Here is a 25,411-nt window from a genome sequence, read left to right on the forward strand (position 1 = left end):
AGCAAATTCTGCCTGCACAGAAGTGATGGTCGTTTGGGTGTACGACATAGATTTGGTGAGTACTGTCTCGGAGAGTGCATTCGTCCACGACACACTGTCCCCACCCAAGGCATTATTTGCTGAATGCAGTAAGCTCGAACTCTCGTTCACTTTTGGTGATTCTGGAGGGGGGATATGTGTAGTATGAACCACATCCGTTGGTTCACTACATTGCTCCTTACGTACGTTCAGTTATTATTAGATATGCGGACGGCTACACAACCTGGAACTTTGACCCATACTACTCCCACACCCCTTTTTTATTGACTTGTGCCCCAGAGCGTTATTTTGCACCTCTATGTTAATTTGAAGATTTACGAAACAAATCATTAACAATAAACAGATAAAAACTATTTGCAAAAAAGACTGTCTTATTTCAAGTTTATCTTTATAGTTTAAATCGATCATCATTTGATCTCAAAACGTATATCTCAACATCGTTGAAGTAGATTTTCCTTTATTTTTTTCGGTAATTCCAAAAACTCTACTTCAGAGGCAAATGTTAACGTACTAACTTTATTCGTAGGACAGATCATGTTTCTCTTTTAAGGAAGATTGATTATTCATAAAAACCATTTCGCTTTTACTGATTCTTTAACGAGAGTTTAGAGAAAAGAAAAGTACACAGTTTGAGACGGTTCTTGGTTTTGGGATTTAAAACGAACCCACGAAATTACTAAAATGAGTCTAAAGAGCTAGTGCTGTTAACCGTTCAATGGCAGGTCCTCGAAGAGTGACGTCCACATCTACATTTGAATGAACACTCTGTAATTCATACTTCAGTGTCAGGTAGGGGTGGGGGTAAAATTCATCGAACCACCTTCAGACTTTTTTCTAAATTTCTACTCTCTAACAGAACGTGATAAAAACGAACACTAAAATCTTTGTGAACGATCTCTAATTTGTCTTATTTGATTACGAAGATAATTTCTTCGTGTGTAGGTTAGTGTCAATAAAAGATTTTCACATTCAGAGGGAAAAGTTGATGATTTAAATTTTAGAAGAAGATTTCACCGCTACGAAAAACACCTTTGTTTTAATGATTGCCATACGAATTTGCTTAGTCCGTGGCACTCTCTCACCTATTTATCCCTTGCTTCCCAATAGTACTACACCATCTTTTTTCTACTTTTTCGGTGTTGTCTGCCAATTCTGTCCGGTAAAGACCTACGGTCGCAGGTTCGAATCCTGCCTCGGGTATGGATGTGTGTGATGTTCTTATGTTAGTTAGACTTAAGTAGTTCTAAGTCTAGGGGACTGCTGCCCTCAGATGTTCAGTCCCATAGTGCTTAGAGCCATTTGGAGCATTTTGTCCGGTAAGGATCCGATACCGCTTACCAGTACTCTAGCAGAGTCTCTTTAGTACACCTGTTTCATCTTCTGAGTGTTCTACCAATTGAACCCTGTCTCTGGCTCACTTTCCTCACCGCATTACCTGTGTGATCGTTCCAGCTTAAGTTGTTTGCAGTTATAATCCTTAAGTATATAGCCGAATTGGCAGGTTTTACATTTCTGTGATTTATCGTGTAATTGAAATTTAATGGATTTTCTAAATATTCATGTGGATGACCTCACACTTTACATTCTTTAGAGTCAGCTGGCATTTTTCACACCATACAGATATAGTGTTTCAATCATTTTGCAATTGATTCTGATCTTCTAATGACTTTTTTAGACGGTACATGACAGAATCATCTCCAAACAATGTAATGGTGCTGCTCAGATTGTCTGATAAATGTTTCATGCAGATTAGGAACGGTAGAGACTCTTTAACGTTTCCTTGGGCAACGCCAGGTGTCACTTAAACTCGATGATTTTCTGTCGGTTAATACCAAGCCAAATAGCTCCGCAGATAATGAAAAGATTGAAGAAATGTATGATGAGATAAAATAAATTACTCAGACAGTTAAAGGAGACGATGATTTAATTGTGATGGGGGACTGGAATTCGATTCTAGGCAAAGGTAGAAAAGAAAAAATAGTAGGTGAATATGGACTCGGGGAAAGGAATGAAAGAGAAAGCTTGGAAGAATTTTGCACAAACCATAATTAAATCATCGCTAACACTTGGTTTAAGAATCATCATCGCTAACACTTGGTTTAAGAATCATGCAAACTATCATCCCAACGATGTTCGGGCTCACATGTGGTTCCTCTTCGTCGAAATGTCTTGCCTTTAACTTGGTTAGGTGTTGAACTGCACATGTCGCATGACACACCCTAAATTAGACACTTGTGACCCTTTGGTTAAATTGTCTGGCTGATGGCAAGTTTGCAAAATGGTATGACACAAAGTTAATGTAACACATAATAACAGTAATAATACTATCAGGAACTAAATTAACGACCCACAAATGATACCACACAATGCGAGATTTCCTAAGACGTTTCACTTCCTAGCTGCCTGAAGACCGACTGTCCGCTTTCGCGTCTCAGTCAGAACTGTACCCTTTGGTATCTCCAGCCAAACCTTCCGCTTTCGTGACTCAGTCAGAACTGTACCCTTTGGTGTCTCCAACCCAACCTTCCACTTTCGTGCCTCAGTCAGAACTGTTCCCTTTGGTATCTCCAGCCCTACCTTCCACTTTCGCATCTCAGTCAGAACTGTACACTTTCGTGTCTCCAGCCCAAACTTCCACTTTCGTGTCTCAGTCAGAACTGTACAATTTGGTGTCTCCAGCCCTAACTTCCACTTTCGCGTCCCAGTCAGAACTGTACCCTTTGGTGTCTCCAGCCCAACCTTCTGATTTCGTGTCTCAGTCAGAAATGTGCCCTTTGGTGTCTCCAGCCCAACCTTCCGCTTTCGCATCTCAGTCAGAAATGTGCCCTTTGGTGTCTCCAGCCCAACCTTCCGCTTTCGTGTCTCATACACAAACGTCCCCTTTGGTGTCTCCAGCCCAAGTTTCTGCTTTCACATCCCAGTCAGAACTGTACCCTTTGATGTCTCCAGCCCGACCTTCAGCTTTCGTGGGTCAGTCAGAACTGTATCCTTTGGTGTCTCCAGCCCAACTTTCTGCTTTCGTGTCTCAGTCAGAACAGTGCCCTTTGGTGTCTCCAGCCCTACTTTCCGCTTTCGTGTCTTAGTCAGATCTGTATCCTTTGGTGTCTCCAGCCCTACCTTCTGCTTTCGCGTCTCAGTCAGAACTGTACCCTTTGGTGTCTCCAGCCCAACCTTCCACTTTCGCTTCTCAGTCAGAACTGTACCCTTTGGTGTCTGCAGCCCAACCTTCCACTTTTGCGTCTCAGTCAGAACTGTGCCCTTTGGTGTCTCCAGCCCTACTTTCCGCTTTCGTGTCTTAGTCAGAACTGTACCCTTTGGTGTCTCCAGTCCTACCTTCCACATTCACGTCTCAGTCAGAATGTACCCTTTGGTGTCTCCAGCCCTACCTTCCAATTTCGCCTCTCAGTCTGAACTGAACCCTTTGGTGTCTCCAGCCCAACCTTCCGCTTTCGTGTCTCAGTCAGAACTGTACCATTTGGTGTCTCCAGCCCAAATTTCTGCTTTCGCGTCTCAGTCAGAACTGTACCCTTTGGTGTCTCCAGCCCTACCTTCCACTTTCGCGTCTCAGTCAGAACTGTTGCCTTTGGTGTCTCCAGCCCTACCTTCCACTTTCACGTCTCAGTCAGAACTGTGCCCTTTGGTGTCTCCAGCCCAACCTTCCACTTTCGCATCTCAGTCAGAACTGTGCCCTTTGGTGTCTCCAGCCCAATCTTCCACTTTTGTGTCTCAGTCAGAACTGTGCTCTTTGGTGTCTCCAACCCAACCTTCCGCTTTCGTGTCTCAGTGAGAACTGTGCCCTTTGGTGTCTCCAGCCCAACCTTCCACTTTCGCGTCTCAATCAGAACTGTACCCTTTGGTGTCTCCAGCCCAACCTTCCGCTTTCGCGTCTCAGTCAGAACTGTACCCTTTATTGTCTCCAGCCCAACCTTCTGCTTTCGTGTCTGCACCTGCACACTGCCTATGCCTGTCCCTGGTCCCGTTTCCCGTTCACCGAATATCCCCGCTCAACTGACTAGGGCAGTTCCCTTTCCTGAAGCCGTACATCTGCTTGGCTAAGGATTATTCTACTTTATTCTACATTTTAGCATATGCCTCGGGCATGGATGTTTGTGATGTCCTTAGGTTAGTTAGGTTTAAGTATATCTAAGTTCTAGGGGACTGAAGACCTCAGATGTTAAGTCCCTGAGTCCTCAGAGCTCTTTGAACCATTTTTTCACTACTAAATAAAGTAACAGTAATAATAAACGTTAAATTCTTTTACATAAAACCAATAGTTTCCTTCTTAACTTTCTTAACTTTGAATGTCACGGCCAGTAGCCTTGCACCAATGTGCTTTCTGATAAATATATAAAGAACAAAAGTAACTAATATGCACTAAACTTTACAACAAATTTTCTATTACCTAATGATTCAATAAGGTGTCATACTGTCATCGTTCAATGTGATTTGTGTGGAGGAAATGATGATCTGATGCTTAAATGAAAATATTGATATTTTAAATTTACTATATGTTTTAAACAAATAATGTGACAGAGTTGTCATTTACAACGTTTGTCATTTTAATGATGCGCTTCTATATGAAGCGTAGATCGTTACGATCGACCAGAGCGTTCAGATTTTAGCATTCAGGTCATTGTTACAAGACTTGTTAATTTCACTTTAAGAGTAAATCATTGACTATTGTACATATGAGCAATATTCAAGTTTTATTGGGCGCACCATGGATATTTATGGTGGATGGCAGATTAGAATTACTGTTGCTTCATTCCATGAATTACTGCAGAATTAAATAGTTTCCATAAATGGTTCTCTTTATGGCCGATCTTAGTCCGCCATATGTAACACTCCTACGTCTCCCTGGCCACAAACGCCTTCTACGGAGTTTCCCTACGACGCAGTTTCTCGTCTGTCTCACTCGCACACTACAGTGATTAGGCCTCGATAGATAATAGACGTCTGTGAGTTTCCCCACATCGTGGTGAATCTCTGCCCTTTGTGGCACACAGTCCTGGACGACAAGGTTTGTTTGACAATTCCTTTAGGCTGACTCTTATGACCATATATTTAAATGAGAGTGCAATGTTCGTTAACTGACAATCATAAAAGGTGGATGCATACGTGGAAGAGACCTGGAGAAACAGGAAGGTTTCAGATTCAATATATAATTGGAGATTTCAGAACCAGATTTCACATTGTTAAATCTTTCTAGGGGCACATAATGACTCTGACCATAATTTATTACTTTTGTGTAATTTGCAGTTTAGTTCTAAGATACTTACATTATCTCTTAACAGTGATAGATCAATGGGGCCATACTACAATCTTTTATCTGGAATGGTTCTCCAACAATAGGCTAATAGAAAAGCTATCGCCAATTGCTGAACATTTCTGAATTTCATTTACACCAATCTAGCGACTCCTAAATTCTCTTAATATTTAGTTTCTCTGATGTATACAGGCGTGCATATAACCCAGCTAAATGAAGAAATTTCTCCGCAACAAATATCGTTTCCACAATAGTCAATTGTGGACAATGCCACCGCTTTTTGACGTACAACGTGATTTTAAAAAAATACGTTTCCCATCATGACATATCTTTTAACCAATGCGATTTTTACATATTTCGTCATGTTTCTTTCAAAAAAGTTGGTTTTTGGTATAATCTAAACACATTTGAACATGCTCTGCGTTCTTATATTTGCGCTGCCGTGTCTTACAGTGGCGATCCTTAAATCTATTAACCTTTCTTTTATTATTGTTATTATTTTCGATTTCGGGGAGTGCAGTAATATGCATGCGTTCAGGATGCACTGTGAGAGTTAGAAGAAGATTCGAAGTAAAGTATATTGACCGAATGAAGTGGTATTTGGCATTTATAAAGGAACTTCTGTTCAAGAAATTAATAATGAAGCTATTCATACTGCAACATACAATAAAACACAAAGGGCAACGTCATTCCTCCGATGTTTGTATCCACTAAACCTGCTAAACCTGCTTACAGACATTCTTCAAAAGGCCTTGAAACAGTCGATATCTACATGTGTATCGAAATATAAATGAGATTCTGATTTTGTTTATGATCATTATCAGCAAAGCTAAAACAAACTTCATTCATACAAAGATTTTTGAAAACTAAAATGCTGATGTGCATGTACACAAAGCGTTTAATGTTGTATCAGATATGTTAAAGTAAAATACGATATCTGCCAACTGATTAATTACTAGCACGCTCGCAGTTATTAATTGACAGAGCTCTCAAATAACAGTAGGCGCTCTATATAACAGTCACATTCCTTTTTTATCGAATAATGCAGATCGCTCTCATGTGTACAGCGACAAATAAGCTTTCATGTCTGTCTCAAAACAAATAGAAGAGAGAAAATTTCGCAGTTAATTGGTACTGTAGTGCTCTTCTCATATTTAGTTAAAATTGGGTGGTTATTCAAAGGAGCCCTATGAGCTCCAGCAGTGTTTATGTAATATACCATTATCGCAGAAGAATAAATCCGATCTGGTGCAAAGAGCTGCCGCAGTGAAGTTATCCGAGTTTGCAGCAGAAACAAATGTCAATATGTAATCAGTCATTATCTGTAGTTACAGATGGTGAAGAAAATAAAATGCAATGATCTTATGCCATTAATGGCCTGGAGACCAAGTCTGGGGTAGTTTCGCAACCTGGAGAAAGTCTTTCTGTTTGACGCCACCTCGATGACATCAGCACCTTTGTGACGAAAACGAGACGAAATGATCAGGAAATGATTGCCCCGAGCGGAGAAAAACTCCGACCCGGCACATGAATCGAACACGGGACAGCGTGAGCTGGAGGCAGCCACCCTAACCACTTTTTCTCCATGTTGTTCATCACTATTCTCGACCTTTCGTCCGGGTGGATGTCACATGACATACCTTCAAGTTCATCGTTTAATATTTCACTTTTTTTTCTTTTTTTTTTTACTAGAGGGGGAGCCAGCTGTCTGACCCAACCTGCTGAGCTACCGTGCCGGTTAGACACTAGACCACCAATAGCGGCCCAGTGGCGAACAAACACAGTTGTACGTGAGGAAGTAAAGCATTTCTGACGTGGTATTGAAACTGGGATTGATCTCAACGATATTCTTTGAGCTAGTACAGTAAGTCAGGTCCGACACAGCTCTGGTTAACATTTTTGTTTCTACCAAACATTTAACGAAGTTTTATGCCTTTGAGAGCCCTCATTATTACTTCTGCCGAGAATGGACGGGAAAATTCCGTTTGGTCATCGCAGAGAGATTTTAATGTTTTTAAGCATGAGCTCACAACATTAAAATCTCTCTGTGATAACCAAACGGATTTTTCCCGTGCATTCTCGGCAGAAGGCATAATGCGCACTCTCAAGGACGTAAAATCGGGAAAAGCACCTGGATTTGATGGAGTCCATCCGGAGTTTCTTCTGCGGAAAATATGCGAAAAGATGGTTAACAGAATTCTTTGCAGATATTATAACATAGGCGCAGTCCCTCAGTAAATGAAACGATCAAAAATCATTGCTCTCCTAAAGCCAGGGAAGCCAAGTAACGAACCAAAGAACTACCGCCCAGTCGCATTATTGAGCTCTGTCTATAAACTCCTGGAAAGACTTCTCTATAACCGCACTGTCACCAAAATTCTGGAGCCTGTTCCTGTGGAGCAAGGCGGGTTCCGCCCTGCGCGCAGCTGTGCAGACCAGGTTATGTCACTAACTACGTACATAGATGCTGGGTACCAAAGGAAATTAAAGACAACTGTTTTCATAGAGCTGTCTGCTGTCTACGACACTGTCTGGAGACATGGCCTATTGTACAAATTCATGCAAGGAATCTTTTGCCTGACAACAACCAGACTTATAGATGCGATGCTTGCTGCCAGAACATTCCAAGTAATAGCAGGAGGACAGATAAGCGTCCAAAGAACCTTGAACAACGCTGTCTGCTGTCTACGACACTGTCTGGAGACATGGCCTATTGTACAAATTCATGCAAGGAATCTTTTGCCTGACAACAACCAGACTTATAGATGCGATGCTTGCTGCCAGAACATTCCAAGTAATAACAGGAGAACAGATAAGCGTCCAAAGAACCTTGAACAACGGTCTACCATAGGCCTCCGTGTTGACTCCACTACTGATCAGCTTGTATGTTGCCTATATGCCATCCACATCTTCCAAGTAGTTTGGGTACACAGTCTACACGGCCGCTGGGTACTGCGCTCCGGTCTGGATTAACAGTGTTCACACAAAAAAAACTCGACGTGCAGCTGAATAGCACGATGCAAATTGTCAGCGAAACCATGAGACCAACCCCAACACATTGGCTGCCAATTCTGAGCGACACACCACCTGCGGGCCTACGTCAGAAGAATGCTCTTCTCCGGGAAAATAGGAAGATAATCGACAACGCCCAACTCCCTATACACTGCGACATGTCTGGGCAGGAAAGAAACAGACTTCGGTCTAGACAACTAACAGTGATAACAGCCATGGAATTGCAAAGTATAAACTTTGATGCAATAAAGACTTGGAGGGACCAATTTCGAGAAATGTGTCCTAAGCATTGTCAAGCTCTCATCTGCATCGCTGACAGACCGCCAGGATGTGAACTACAGCGTAAAATATGATAATCCCTTAACAGAATACGCACAAATCACGGAAGATGTGCAGATACTCTTTACAAGTGGGGGGAAAAACGCCAACTCCCGACGCGGACTGCAGCCAAGAGACAGATCATCCGCCACATCGTCCAAGAGTGCGACAGAAGAGCATACAGTGGCAAGTTCAGTGAATTTCTGATGAAAACAGACGCCGCAAACGTCTTTATACATAACTTTGATGTTGGCATTTAATTATATTGTCCATATATAATCTTGATGTTTGCATTTACTTGTATTTCCCATTATCTGAATGTTTTATATTTCTTGTACTGCATATTTTATTGTGTTTTTATGTATATCTTTGTTTAAACATTTGTAAGAAGCATAAAATGATGTGCATTGCCATACGCTACATAAATAAATAACGAAGTTGTGTATGGGTTTTGTCAGATGGGCACCCTGGTTCAAATGGCTCTGAGCACTATGCGACTTCACTTCTGAGGTCATCAGTCGCCTATAGCTTAGAATTACTTAAACCTACCTAACCTAAGGACATCACACACATCCATGCCCGAGTCAGGATTCAAACCTGCGGCTGTAGCGGTCGCTCGGCTCCACACTGTAGCGCCCAGAACAGCACGGCCACTCCGGCCGACGGCACCCTGGAATAACGTCCTTAAATTCCTAGTTTTGTATCGTACCATACATTTATCCATTGTTAGTTAGAATTATGAGTACCCTAAACTTTCGTTTTCAAAAGTTAATGAATGAATTAGATTATCCATGAAAATCCCATAAGCGGCAAGCACAGACGGAAACTCCTAGGAAACAAGCAATATACACTGACGAAAAAAAATTCCAACACCAAGAAGGAGTTGTGCGACATAAACGAAAGTTGGCAGACGTGTTTCTACATCCGAAAAATGATGTGTGTTCAAATTTCTCGCTAGTCACCCAAGAGTGCCGCTATGAGGATGCAAATCAGTTTTGTCTCAAATACACTGTGTAATGGTTGAGATTGGACGCGGTGAATTGATGTTAGTGAAGAAAGTCTTTTCGGTGATAAAGACGTCGTAATCAACACCTCACTGAGTTAGAACGATGTCGCATAATGGGGTTACGAGAAGCTAGATGAACCTTCTGCAATACTGAAGAAAGGCTTGGCAGAAATGTAGGCATTGTAAGTGATTGATGGCAGCACGAGAATGTGCGGTCAAAAGATGACCTGGCTATGGACGGACACGTGGCACTACCGAGAGGGAAGACCACCGTGTACGGTATGCCTCTGACACATCGTATTGCATCTACAGCAGCAAATTCACACCACAGTGAGACAACGAAATGTTACAAACCGTTTACTTCAAGGACAGCTTCGAGCCAGACGCCCTGTAGTCCTGACACCAAACCACAGCCAATTGCGATTTCAGTGGTGTCAAGCGAGAGCTCGTTCGAGGGAAGGGTGGAGGTCTGTTACATTTTCTTATGAAAGCTGATTTTGCCTCGGTGCCAGTGATAGCCGTGTGTCGGTTAGAAGAAGGGCTGTTGAGGGTCAGCAACTAAAATGTCTGCGACCTGGACACATTGGACATGCACCTGAAGTTATGGTCTGGGGTGAGATTTTGTATGACATCAGGAGCACTCTCGTGGTAATCCCACTCACCCTGACTGCGACTTTGTGTGTCGGTCTGATGATTCCACCTGTTTTGCTGCCATTCATGAACAGCATTGGTTCAAATGGCTCTGAGCACTGTGGGACTTAACATCTGAGGTCATCAGTTCCCTAGAACTACTTACACCTAACTAACCTAAGGACATCACACACATCCATGCCCGAGGCCGGATTCGAACCTGCAACCGTAGCAGTTACGCGGTGGCGAACTGAAGCGCCTAGAACCGCTCGGCCACCGCGGCCGGCCATGAACAGCATTCAAGGGATGTATTCCAACAGGATAACGCTCGCCCACATACCGCTATTGTAACTCACCATACTCTACAGAGTGTCGATACATTGACTTGGCCAACTGGATCGCCAGATCTGTCTCCAGTCTAACATATACAGGACATCATCGGGCGACACCTCTAGCGTCATCCACAGTCAGCATTAATCGTCCCTGTATCGCCTAATCAAGTGCAAAAAACATGTAGATCCATCACACAAACAACCATCCTGTACCTGTGCAACACACTTCATGCACTTTTGCATGTTTTCATTAAAAAAAAAGTTAATGTGTTTGAAATCTTATGGGACTTAACTGCTAAGGTCATCAGTCCCTAAGCTTACACACTACTTAACCTAAATTATCCTAAGGACAAACACACACACCCATGCCCCAGGGAGGACTCGAACCTCCGCCGGGAGCAGCCGCACAGTCCATTAGTGCAGCGCCTGAGACCGCTCGGCTAATCCCGCGCGGCAGCATTCAACAATCTGGCGGTTACATCGACTAGTAATGTACGAGCACTTCACATTTGTTTTAGCTCATTTCGCGCTTACATTAACCTGTGATCTTTCTATATATATTACTTAGACAAATGTATTTCCGAAATTTCGTTACTCTATATTAAATATTTTTTGGTGTTCCGATTTTTTTTCAGTGTGTTACGGGATTACCAGCTTTTGAAGTAATTCCAGTAATTTTTCGTGAGGAATGAATTTTGAAAGGAGCTTTGTGTAGGGTGGATGCCGCATTGTTGACTGTGAAATAATCTCCGTAGCTTAGGTACTAGAAAGGAAAATCCAGAAACTGCTTCTCAGGCCTCAACCGAAGAAGTGAATGAATTTTTCTCTGCGCCAAGCCCACGCGGCAAGGAACTATTAGAGAGCGGATTAAGCCCGAGCAGATTAAGTACCTACGCACGTTCGTCGCTTGGAGAGAAATTAATCGAGAATGCATTTCATTTCTCAGGACTTAAAGTCAGCATTTAATTGCTCAGTATATTCCCGTAGCTTTGGTCTTTAATGTACAGTGCAACAAAGCAAAGAGGAACAACCCACCATCGCCGATATCAGCTCTTGTCAGCAACCTGTCGGCTGATGAACACACACACACACACACACACACACACACACACACACACACAGAGAGAGAGAGAGAGAGAGAGAGAGAGAGAGAGAGAGAGAAATAATTGTGATGCGGCCATTACGCTGGACAGAGGACAATGGTTTCGGGCCTGCAGGTGAGCGTTGAAGTCGGGTGGGGTGGAGCGCTATTCTGGCTGCAGGCGGCCCTAGATCGCTTTCGGTGGCGAGATATCGCTCACCGCAATCGATCATCGGGGTCGCTGCTGCATGCGACTGCCCATCGCAGCTGACCGTGTGGCAGGAATCCGCTCCGGCTGTTTCCCACTGTCGAGGACAATCACGAGAGTGCAGTAGCTGAAGGCAGCGCGCCGCAAACAGAAAGCCCTCATCTTTCTCACAGCCCATAACACCAGTATCGATTGTAAGTAGTTTATACTGTGTAATTCTATGTACGTGACTATGAAGTGGTTGTTCTTTACTGATTAAGTTTATTGAGTTGTGAAAGAAAAGTTGATATGTGTAATATAAGTAAAATATAAAACGTAAAAGACGTTTAAAATTAATGAAATTTTGTAAATTATGCCTGTTTGTAAAAGAGCAGTTGTACTTTGAATACTGATCCATACTTAGGGAAGTAGTATTATATCAAGGAAAAGGCGTAGGGAGCCCCCTCTGCTACGGAAGGGGCTTGGCGCGTGGGAAAAGGTGGATCTGATGGTCAATTTGGGCGGCAAGAGAGGGAGCACATTACGCAGTCAGTGGTTAGACGTTGTACTGTTAATAATGCGGGTGCCAAGTGAGGCATTTGCAGGGCAATTTATGTTGAAATTGCCTCGGGTGTGGTTTCGGCTGTCGAATGGTGCTCTTGTTATCATGGAATGGCTCTGAAATGAAGGAAATGCGTCACCAAAAGAATTTAAAAGAGCATTAAACTTCAAGAGCATGGGACCACTTGGCCGCCACGTGCTTGCCACCACTATTGCGTCACTGCTCCACCAACTGCAAGAGTTCAGACATGTATCACAGTATGGACCAGTATGCTTGTGCGTGTTTTTTAATAATAATTTCAATGATACAAATTCGCGTTTGAACTTTGAAATTGTCTTGTTCATGAAACCAAGCAAAGTTCTATCCTAAACATGCTAAAGGCCGAGTATCCTGTTTATGAATAACCACTAACTTGTTTCAATTTCAATGTGCCTAAATTTCAGTGTTAAATCATATAAATGTTGTTAGTTAAATTACTTATTTCACAGGTAAAGAGAGAGGCACGTAATTTGGAACTTATAAAAAAACTTTATTTTGCATTGAATTCTTTCTGCTTTGAATTTGCCAAAGTTTTAGCTCTAAAGGGCATATATGTTGTTAGTTAAAAATCACTTGCTTCACAAGTAATGAAAGAAGCACACAATTTTGAACCTACTTGAAACTTATATTTACTTTGAACTTAATTTACCTTGAAGGTAATTAAGAATATTGTTAATGTAAATTGCTATAAAGCATTGAAAGATAAATAATTCCAAGTTGGGTTAGAAATCGGTATTAGTGTGATGCAAATTATTTGCGAAATGTGTGCATAGTTTGCTTACAAAGGAAATGACTCTTTATGGGTCCCCACTATATTCCTTTCTATCATGAGAAAGTTAAACTAAAGATTGTTTTGCTAAAGCAATCCAAAGTATTTCCATAAATGAGAGTGTGTAAACAAGTGTTTGTATACTGTTATTTACCTGCATTTGTGGTGTGTGTTAGTCTTTGATAACCTTTTCGTGCTGAATTGGTTAATGGTTGAGGTGGTAATTATTATTAAAAGGAGTAAAGTGCTAATTACCTTTCTGTGAGCGCTAATTTATGCAAATGATAACTACTGTTTACCATGGGTCCGTTCGTCTGGTATTTGTGTGTTCATTGCACTTTACCAAGAGAGAAAAAATGAAACCCCCTTTTGCTAAATTGTACGAGTATTTAAATTCTTTGAGCTTAATGTTTCAAATTGTGATGCCTAACTAGGCTGGCACCCGTTTAGTATTTCATTTACAAGAATTTTACTACTCTCATTACTTATAAAATTAAAGTCTTTCAGTTTTCTACTAATTGCCATAGTAACGAAATTCATTTTCGATACCCTCTGTCCATTAGGTAAACTCACGGTCAAAATTCAAAATTCCTCCCAGAGGGTAATACTTATTGTACGTTAACGTCATGTTTGGCACAACGTACGTACATAGGTGTTATAGGCCGGTTTCTCGGAATGAAACCATGATAACGACGACCCAGAGAAACGTTCTATTACCTGCTATTTCCCTTAACGAAGACCTTCTTGCTTTCCTCCACCTCCGTCTTCCTCTTTACGAGTGAACAGTTCTTCTTCCTCCTGGCACGTATTCAAATATCGACTACATTATTCTGAACAAAAGAAATTTGCTGTTGAGAATATTCACTGAAGAGCTGAAAAACCTGGTACACGTGCCTAATATCGTGTAGGGCCCACGGGACCACGCAGAAGTGCCGCATCACGACGCAACATGGACTCGCTAATGTCTGAAGTAGTGCTGGAGCGAACTGACACCAGGAATCTTACAAGGTGGTCCATAAATCCGTAAGAGTACGAGAAGGTGGAGATCCCTTCTGAACAGCACGTTGCAAGGCCTCCCAGATATGCACAAAAATGTTCATGTCTGGGGAGTTTGGTGGCCAGTGGAATTGTTTAAACTCAGGAGAGAATTTCTGGAGCCTCTCTGTTCCAATTCTTGACGTGTGGGACGTCACATTGTCCTGCTGGAATTGCCCAAGTCCGTGGGAATGCGCAAAGGACGTGAATGGATGCAGATAATCAGGTAAGATGGTCACGTACGTGTCACCTGTCAGAGTTGTATCACTCGAACTGCACATGTCCCACACCGTTACAGATCCTCCAACAGTTTGAACAGTCTCCTTTGAATATGTAGTCTCCATGGATTCATGAGGTTGTCTCCACACACGTACATTCGATGCAATTTGAAACGAAACTCGTCCGACCAGGCAACACGTTTCTAGTCATCAGCAGTCCAACGTCGGTGTTGACGGGTCCAGGCGGGGCGTAAAGCTTGGTGTCGTGCTCCGAAAGCCCATATCGATGATGTTTCGTTGAATGATTTGTACGCTGACACTTGTTGACGGTCCACTATTGAAATCTGCAGGAATTTGCGGAAGAGTTGCCCTTCTGTCACGTTGAACGATTCTCTTCAGTCGTCGTTGGTCCCGTTCTAGCAAGATCTTCTTTCCGGCCTCAGCGATGTCGGAGATTTGATGTTTTACCAGATTCCTGATATTCACGGTACACTCGTGGAATGGCCGTATTGAAAACTCCCCAATTCATCACTGCCTCAGAGATGCTGTGTCTTACCGCTCGTGCGCCCGCTCTAATACCAACGCACTTAAATCTTGACAACCTGCTATTGTAGCAGCAGCAACCGATCTACGCCGGGCACTTGTTGTCTTATATAGACGTCACCGAACGCAGCATCATATTCTGCCTGTTTACATATATCTGTGTTTGAATGTACATGTCTATATCAGTTTCTTTGTCGCTCCAATGTATCTGTACTCTGTGAAATACTATGGAGTATGGCGAGAGTACCTATGAAAGCATATTTTAGAGTTTCTTTGCTATCCATTCCAATTTGGAGGGTGACAATATTGACTGTTCATAGGGGTGTGAGCTGCTGTTAGTTCAGTCTATACGCCACCTAGTCAGAAGCGGAAATTGTTAGAACCATGGAAACAGTAAAGTTATAACGTACAGTTACTCTGAGGTGACAAAAGTCATGGGATAGCGACATGGATATGTGCCGGAAGTATCGCATAGGCGAGGTGTAAAAGACCAGAGCATTGACGGAGCTGTCACCTGTAGTCAGATGATTCATTCGAAAAGAATTCTGACTGGATTATGGCAATTAACAGACTTTGAAGGTGGAATGAAAGTTGGAGAATAGGACATTCCATTTCGGAAATCGCCAAAAAATTCAGTATTCCAAGAGCCACAGAGTCAAGAGTGTGCCGAGAACGCCAAATCTCAGGCATTTCCTCCCACAGACTTCGTGAATACCATTCTTTGTGTTAAGCTACTCGCTATTCTCATTTATGCTACTTATTCGTTTTGTCTTTGTCCTGTTTACTCTCAATTCATATTCTGTACTCGTTAGACTGTTCATTTCATTGACAGATTCTGTAATTATTTTTCACTTTCACAGGGAGTAGAAGTGATATCAGTGATTCTTATTATCGATAGCCTTCCACCTTCAATTTTTTAAGCTCACTCTTGAAAGTTTCTTTTACTTCCGTCTTTCCTTCTTCGGTATATAGACTGAAGACTAGGGGCGAAAGGTGCATCCCTGTCTTACATCCCTTGTAATACGAGCACTTCCTTCTTGGTCTTCCAGTTTTATTGTCCCTCTTGGTTCTTCTGCATATTATATTTCACACGTCTTTCCCTGTAAGTTACTACTAATTTCCTAAAATATCGAACGCCTTGGATCATTTTAGACTGCATGAGCCATGGGCTCCTATAGAGTACACAGGTCAGAGCGAGTTGTGTCCGCTGTGTGCGTACCGTGATGCGGAAGATCCGACAGTAATACAATCTTCAAAATTGTGCATTTCCGGACATGGGTTTCTTCAAAACTTGATCTTAGATTCTAGTCCGACAAATCTTATGAGCATGAAATGTATTCGCAGTTTCGAATATGGACAGCCATCAGCTGCATAATGTAATGACGGCGATGAAAATTTGTGCTGGAAGGGAACTCTAACCCGGATTTCCCGTTTACCGCGAGCGGTCGCCTTACAATTTCTTAAAATCTCATTTTGTTCGCTTTTGTTCGTTGCATCTCCTCGGGATGGACGTCGTAAGACATCGGTTTAAGTTCGTTTTTGATCTATTAACTCAGTTTTTTTTTATTACAGAGGGCAGCTAACCCTCTGACCGAACACGCTGAGCTACCCTGGCACGACTTACCGCCAGACCGTCGGCACTGGACGTTAATGCGGAGGAAGCACGTTGCATTGCTTGATGAATCCCGGTATATTCTTCATCATGCTGTTCCAGCTCCTCGACAGCTGTACTACATGGTCAAGACAAGCTGGCGGCAGCTCCAGTATGCTCTGGGGGACATCGACGTCCGTGGGTCCAGTGGAGGTCATCCAGGGCACCACGAGGGCCAAGGAGTATCGAACACTGGTTGCAGACCACGTTCTCCCCTCCATGACGATCGTGTCTCCCAACGGCAGTGGCATTTTTCATCAAGATAATGCACCGTGTGACAAGGCCAGTAGTGTAGTGGAGTGGCTCAAGGAATACAGTGGCGAGTTCCAATCGATATGCTGGCACCCCAACTCACCAAATCTGAATCAGATCGAACACATCTGGGATATGGTTGAATGTGGTGTCACAACTCATCGCCCCATCCCCGACATTTACGGGAATTAGGTGACTTGTGTGTGCAGATGTGGTGCCAGCTTCCTCCAGAGACCTGCGAAGACCTCATTGCTTCCATGCCACGACGTGTCACCTCTGTTATCCGTGCCAAACGTGGACATACTGCCTATTAGGTAGGTGGTCATAATGATCTGGCTGATCATTGTGTGTGTGTGTGTGTGTGTGTGTGTGTGTGTGTATCCTGACTGATCGCCAGAGAGAACATAAACCGAAGATACCTAAGCTTTACATCGATAACTCGTAGAGTACAAAACGTACCCATTTCTAAATACTTGTAATACGTAAGCAGAAAATTTTACATAATACGATTACTGCATTTAGTTTACACTGAATAATCGATTAATTTTGAACAGCCTTTCAAAATAATAGATCAATAAACATGACACAATTATGCGGTCCTAAAGTTGGAAATAAATCAATGAAATGACATTGAGAAAATACGTATTACCAATGTTACAGAATGTTAAAGGGGCAAAAGGTGTATTGTGGTGTACGATTGATTACTGCTATATCTCCATCTACTTTATTCCAGAATCACACGTTTGTAGTCTGGTCATAGTCTGTTGTGTTATCGTGTCGTCTTGAAGGACATCGTTATCTAGGCTTCCTTGGAACTGCCTTCCAGCATTATTGGAAGAGGTTTCTTTGGTCACAAGGATAGATTTTTTCGTCCAGAATGACGAGTGTGTGTGTATGTGTGTTTGTGTGTGTGTGTGTGTGTGTGTGTGTGTGTGAATTCCTAAGGGACCAAACTGCTGAGGTCATCGGTCCCTAAACACAACCTAAACTAACTTATGCTAAGAACAACACACACACCCATGCCCGAGGGAGGACTCGAATCTCCGGCGGGAGGAGCCGCGCAGTCAGTGACATGGCGCCTCAAACCGCGTGGCCACTCCGCGCGGCAGCACGACGAGTCGCCTTCACATTCTACCCGTCAGGTGACACATCATCTAAACTTAACATCCTCCAGGAGACAGAGTGACGAAAACTTGTCGCTTTTCTTGGCCACCAAGGTCCCAGGACATGACCCCTTTACATTTTTATCCGAGTTGTTGGTTGAAAGGTGAAGTCTGCAAAGAAAAACATAAACGAAGAAACATAAAACAGCACCAGTAGGACATCAGAAAAGATGCACGCATTGTGTCAAGAGAATTCGAACACAGAAGAGGAATTTATCAAAATCAACTCTGAACTTTTTGCCTTTCCTGAGTTGGACTCGCATTCGGGAGGACGACGGTTCAATCCCACGTCCGGCCATCCTGATTAAGGTTTTCCGTGCTTCCCCTAAATCGCTTCAGGCAAATGCCGGGAAGGTTCCTTAGAAAGGGCACGGCCGATTTCCTTCCCCATCCTTCCCTAATCCGAGTTTGTGCTTCGTCTCTAATGACCTCGTTGCCGACGAGACGTTAAACAGTAATCTCCTCCTCCTCCTCCCTCCTTTCCTGAGCTAACAGCTGCATTCCTGACACCAACAAAAATTGCATACATATTATAGAGAATAGAATAAAATTTTCATTCTACAGCGGAGTGTGCGCTGATATGAAACTTCTTGGCAGATTAAAACTGTGTGCCGGAAGTAAAGCTGTGAGGACGGGGCGTGAGTCGTGCTTGGGTAGCTCAGTTGGTAGAGCACTTGCTCACGAAAGGCAAAGGTTCCGAGTTCGAGTCTCGGTCCGGGACACAGTCTTAATATGCCAGGAAGTTTCATATCAGCGCACACTCCGCTGTAGAGTGAAAATTTCATTCTAGAAACGTCCCCCAGACTGTGGCTAAGCCTTGTCTCCGGCATATCGTTTGTTTCAGGAGTGCTAGTTCTGCAAGGTTCGCAGGAGAGCTTCTGTAAAGTCTGGAAGTAGGAGACGAGGTACTGGCAGAAGTAAAGCTGTGAGGAAGGGGCGTGAGTCGTGTTTGGATAGCTCAGTTGGTAGAGCACTTGCCCGCGAAAGGCAAAGGTCCCGAGTTCGAGTCTCGGTCCGGCACAGTTTCAATCTGCCTGGAAGTTTCATTATAAGGAATAATTTTTTTTCTGGAGATAGTCTATGTCACCACCTCCTAAAATATTTGCTATTTCTCCTGCAACATCCTGCCCAGGGAGTCCAAACACAGAAGGAACCCTTTACAAAATACTCTCGGAGCTCCTGGGTAACATAGCAATCCTTTATATACTGGAAATAACATAATACATCGAACGTACCTGTTTTCTGTCCCCAAAACTATATATCTTTTAACTATATTTATATTCTTCTGGAATCTTCTTCTTCTGTTAATTTTACGAAAATATGACCGTGGACTTCTTTTCCTCAACTTCAATTGTAGATGTAGCAGCTGACTCTAGGGAACACCAGCACCTCTCAAGATGATATAAAATATGAAGGAATTCTTCTTAACTTTGTTCTATTTCACATTAATAAAAATACTTAATACCGTTATTAAGTCTTCCCTTTCTCAGAAACACATATGATACAAAAGACTCGTAGCCCGTCATACTCCGAGAAGTACAGCCTAACAAAACTTCTACATACGAAAGAGTGAAACGAAATCATGTACAAAAAAGTGAATGATGTTTTATGGTCATTGCTTTACTACGCATTCATAACTAATGTCTTTGCCGCCGCTAATAGACGCTCTTTGATTATATCGTTATCGCTGATTCATTTTTTAATAAATTTTAACATTACCATATCCGGGGGGTCTTTCATCATGTACCTACACTTCCATTTCCTCCCACACACAAATCAACAGCAGCAAACGCTTCTATGCTCCGTCAGATATCGACGGAGTGGTGGTACTAGGTCTCAGACAAAATTCCCATAAAAAGAAGGTATCTCCCCAACGCTTCATCATCAGGGCCACTGCGACGTATCCAACACTGTGGGAATTGTTAATTGAGGTACCGTTTCACGTCATTACGGAAGTGGGATGGAGTTCCAGCCTTTTGGAAAATGGAATCTCGGGAGTCGTCCTCAAGTGATGGTGTCAGCCACATCTGCAGAATGTGAGACTACGAATGTATCGTTACAGGTCTTTCTGCAAAACTAAGATGAAGCGGAACCCGGTTTTCTGAGATTATATTTCGATGACTCTTCCTAAATTGTGTCACTTAGTTCGTGCCTCGCATCATTGTCACTTCATTGAAAGGGTGCGACGGAAAAGCCAAGTGGCAATAATCAATTAGTGATATGCCATAATACTTTCGTCCTTCGTCGAAAATATGTTTAACGAATTCTTTCTCTTGCTATTGGTTGAACGCCTATATGAAGTTTTCAAGAATATTCTTGTCTTCAGTATTACGAAGGTTTTTTTAAGGAACTGTTTTTATGTATGTTTCTTGAGACATTGAATAGATTGGCTACTGCAGCAAACGGGATCTTTTACTTTCTGAAAGATTCCAGTGCCTGTAGCACTGATTGATCATCCCGTGATCGTTGTAGTGATTTTCTTAAATAATTTGATACCATCACAAAACACAACCGTAATAAGAGGAAATAGGTTTTCAGGAAGATCTTAATACATCAATGTCTTAGTATATTTATTTTATGAAATAATGTTGTCTTATTATCAATTTTGCTGTCTTGAGTCGGAGGTAAATAAGATACAAAACATAACGCAGGTGACTGGTCACTATCGCCGATTGTACGCCACTACACTACATGATGCCTGAATTTGAAATAAATGACATAACGTAGGCAATTCATAAACGCATTGTTTCGAATCCTAAAATATAGCGGTTTACTATGATTCTAACAGTTGTCACATTAGACTGAAGTTTTTTTTTTTTTTTTTTTTTTTTTTTTGGTAATCAGTCTACTGACTGGTTTACAGAGTAGCACTTGCAACCTACGTCCTCAATTATTTGCTTGACGTATTCCAATCTCTGTCTTCATCTACAGTTTTTGCCCTCTACAGCTCCCTCTAGTACCATGGAAGTCATTCCCTCATGTCTTAGAAGATGTCCTATCATCCTGTCCCTTCTCCTTATCAGTGTTTTCCACATATTCCTTTCCTCTCCGATTCTGCGTAGAATCTCCTCATTCCTTACCTTATCAGTCCATCTAATTTTCAACATTCGTCTATAGCACCACATCTCAAATGCTTAGATTCCCTTCTGTTCCGGCTTTCCCACAATCCATGTTTCACTACGATACAATGCTGTACGCCAGACGTACATCCTCAGAAATTTCTTCCTCAAATTAAGGCCGGTATTTGATATTAGTAGACTTCTCTTGGCCAGAAATGCCTTTTTTGCCATAGCGAGTCTGCTTTTGATGTCCTCCTTGCTCCGTCCGTCATTGGTTATTTTACTGCCTAGGTAGCAGAATTCCTTAACTTCATTGACTTCGTGACCATCAATCCTGATGTTAAGTTTCTCGCTGTTCTCATTTCTACTACTTCTTATTACCTTCGTCTTTCTCCGATTTACTCTCAAACCATACTGTGTACTCATTAGACTGTTCATTCCGTTCAGCAGATCATTTAATTCTTCTTCACTTTCACTCAGGATAGCAATGTCATCAGCGAATCGTGTCATTGATATCCTTTCACCTTGTATTTTAATTCCACTCCTGAACCTTTCTTTTATTTCCATCATTGCTTCCTCGATGTACAGATTGAAGAGTAGGGGCGAAAGGCTACAGCCTTGTCTTACACCCTTCTTAATACGAGCACTTCGTTCTTGATCGTCCACTCTTATTATTCCCTCTTGGTTGTTGTACATATTGTATATGACCCGTCTCTCTCTATAGCTTACCCCTACTTTTTTCAGAATCTCGAACAGCTTGCACCATTTTATATTGTCGAAAGCTTTTTCCAGGTCGACAAATCCTATGAAAGTGCCTTGATTTTTCTTTAGCCGCTAGACTGAGTATTGGGGATATAAGTGCAGATATTTTTATTGGTGACTTATGTCAGTCTACCTAATAACATTGCATTATTATTTACTTCAGTTGCAAACTAACAATTACAGCTATTAGGTGTAGTATGCTTTTAGGTTGGTTAGCATCTGCAAGTATACGTGGCAAGTGCAATCCATCAATGTTTATTTTCCCCTGGGCAACAGGACACATGTTACATTGTGGGAACGTGGACGCAAATGGTTAGTCTGTGTTGACGGGCGTAGTCCACTTAGTGGTGCAGTTACTACTGTGCAGAAAACGTCAGGCAGTATATAATATGACTTGTTTGTGGGAAGACTGTTAGCTGCAGAGACAACAACTAACACACTGAAGTGAGTACATACCAAGTTACCAATGATAACAGTATCCGCACTTACATCCCTAACATCCTGTGAATACGTTTTTTATGCATGCAAATGAATCTGTCGTTTGCTTAGCATCAGATGTAGTGCAGTGATAGGAGACAGTGCCACGAGTAACATACTAGAAATCATGACTGGTACGAAATGAGTGTCGGGATGGAGATGCGTTTAAAGGTCAGTTTTTCTAAAATAACTGTAAAACCGTGGCCTCCAGCGAAAGAAAACCTCAGTGCAAAATTTAACTACTTTAATTTTCCTGTAAATATGGCCTTGTTCATTCTTTCTGTAGCACTAATAGTTTGTGTGTTGCAAGCGAGAGAATATGAAAATCTCGAGCGTGGTTCTTGCAGAACAGACGTAAGATTGTTGACTGCACTAAACGATGGCGGGAGGGACACATGAGTCACCCTGTAGACGCCCAGGTGACAGGTATCAAGTAGCGGCGCTTGCACCAGGCGGCGTCAAAGGGTTGGCGTGTTGCGCGGGCAGCGGCCGTGTAGGCGAACTGGGCGCTCTAGTGCAGCAGCAGAGGCAAGCAGAGGCGGCAACAGGCCGGGTCGATATTTAATTACCTCGGCAGGGCGCGCGACACCTGCGTCAGCCCGTGGCTCCGCCTGTGCCTGTCCCTGCCCCTGTGCCTCCTTCCACCCACCGACACCTAGTTCCAGCTTCCAGCTGCGGCTGGAGTCACGGCTGCGGCCGCTATTAACGGGCCGCCAAACTGGGGCTCGGCTGCAAACCCCCCGCCCTATCGCTGCAGCTGCAGCCGCCACAGCGGTCGCCGCCGGCATAAAGGGAGACGGCGGGGTCTGGCCGCTCAGGCGGTCACGTAAAGCCTGGTCGCAGACGGAGCGCTTTCCAAAGGAAAGCTGTCGACTGATAACTATAATATTGTAACATGGAATAACGGATAAAGTACGCTATTAGCTAAAACATTTTTGCCTAATATGGCATCATCACTTGACATTAAATAACGAAGTTTGTTGTTTTAGCTGTTGACTTTTGCTAAAATCTTGCATACGTAGGCTGGTAACGTGTGAAGTGCGGTTATTTTTCATACATGACTTACATATATTTTGTCATAGAAAAATTCAGCCACTATCTACGAGGGTAATCCCAAAAGTAAGGTCTCCTATTTTTATAAGAACATAGACCTGTTTATTTCTAGAATGGTTTACATCAGCTTGAACATTTAACTATTTTTCGACATAATCACGATTTCTGTCGATGCATTTTCATAGACGCTGTGGCCGTTTTTGTATGCCCATGTCATACCAGCTCGCCGCCATGCTGTTTAGAAAGTTATAGACCTCTTCTTTCTCCTCGTCGTCGAGCTGAGTCTCTGGGACCACAATTAACGGTGACGGGTACTGTGAGACTCTGAAAAAACTCAAACGGGCAGTTCAGAACCGGAGAAGAGGAATGATGAGCGAGGGCGTACACGTTCTCCATGACAACGCTCGGCCACACATCGGTCGGCACACCGTTGCTCTCCTGTAACAGTTTCAGTGGAACATCATCACCCATCCACTCTATAGTCTTGACTTGCAGCCCAGGTTAAAAGAACATTTGGCCGGAAAGCGATTCAACTCCGACGACGAGATGAAAGAAGAGGTTCATAACTTTCTGAACAGCATGGCGGCGAGCTGGTATGACATGGACATACAAAAACCGCCACAGCATCTACGAAAATGCATCGACAGAAATGGTGATTATGTCGAAAAATAGCTAAATGTTCAAGCTGTAAACTGATGTAAACCATTGCAGAAATAAACAACAGGTATATGTACTTATAAAAAAATAGGAGACCTTACTTTTGGGATTACCCTAGTAGAATAGAGGGCCTGATGATGGCGTACTATATCGTCGAAACCAGTGGCTTTTAAAATAAATTAGAGATGAACTTACAGCTGGTGGCATCTTAGATATTTCTCACATTAAATAACGAAGTTTTTCTCCAACAGAAATGTAACGGGACCGTTGACATCGCTTTACACACAGACATCGGTGACGCGACAGTGCTTTGAACGTCGCTCAGTTGCACCGGCCGTCTTACCACAATGATGCCCAGCCACAGCGTTCTGTATTTCTTCCGTCCTGCCGGCCGTGGTGGCGGAGCGGTTATAGGCGCTTCAGTCTGGAACCGCGAGACCGCAGGTTCGAATCCTGCCTCCGGCATGGCTGTGTGTGATGTCCTTAGGTTAGTTAGGTTTAAGTAGTTCTAAGTTCTAGGGGACTGATGACCTCAGATGTTAAGTCCCATAGTGCTCAGAACCATTATCTTCCGTCCTGTAGCAGTGAACTGCGGCGGCCGGGAACAAAACTCGGACGACAGTTTCATCCCGATCGCTGTGATTTTGGATGAAGAAGTGGAAAAATAATTGGAAAAAGACAGGAAAGTGGGTCATTAGGAGGGAAAAAATGACCATCAGAAAGGGAATTTGCCATTCTGTACCGTGCAGTGATGGACGATAGACCGAAGTTTTATAAATAATTCAGTATGTCGGAAATTTCATTCAACTTACTGTTATACAAGTTGGATGTTCATCTGAAAAAGCGAAATACATCCTGAAGAAAAGCCATCACATGTCGGGAGTTTGCTTGAAAAATTTGGAAATCTGAGGTACTTTCCTACGGGACCAAACTGCTGAGGTGATCAGTCTCTAGGCTTACACACTACTTAATTTACTTTAAACTAACTTTGGTTAAGGACAACACACACACCCATGCCTGAGGGAGGACTCGAACCTCCAACGGGGGGAGCCGCGCGAACCGTGGCAAAGTGTCTCAGACCACGCCGCGAAGTTTGCTTGAAGTTACTTAGTATATAATATAATTAACACACACTTTGACAACTTACTGGTAATTAAATATATGACATCAACATTCATCATTACTGGTTTCTGTTGTGTAATCTTGAGTGTCTTCTTTTGTTTCGCACGATACTGATTCATCACCGTTAGGATCACCAGTGAAATCTTCGTCTGTTATATCCCTACTGTATACTTTTTTT

General features: G+C 42.7%; 1 protein-coding gene and 1 non-coding gene across 2 annotated transcripts in view; both read left to right on the plus strand.

Annotated features, from left to right (window-relative positions):
- Positions 1 to 25,411, plus strand: part of LOC126456513 (probable G-protein coupled receptor 179) — a 1,523,402-nt gene that overhangs the window by 1,001,775 nt on the left and 496,216 nt on the right. The gene's annotated exons all lie outside the window — the stretch shown is intronic.
- Trnas-cga (transfer RNA serine (anticodon CGA)) lies at positions 19,051 to 19,125 on the plus strand. The gene has a single exon. It is a non-coding gene; the product is annotated as a tRNA-Ser (tRNA).

This window comes from Schistocerca serialis, chromosome 2 (assembly GCF_023864345.2).
Source record: "Schistocerca serialis cubense isolate TAMUIC-IGC-003099 chromosome 2, iqSchSeri2.2, whole genome shotgun sequence".
Lineage (NCBI taxonomy): Eukaryota > Metazoa > Arthropoda > Insecta > Orthoptera > Acrididae > Schistocerca > Schistocerca serialis.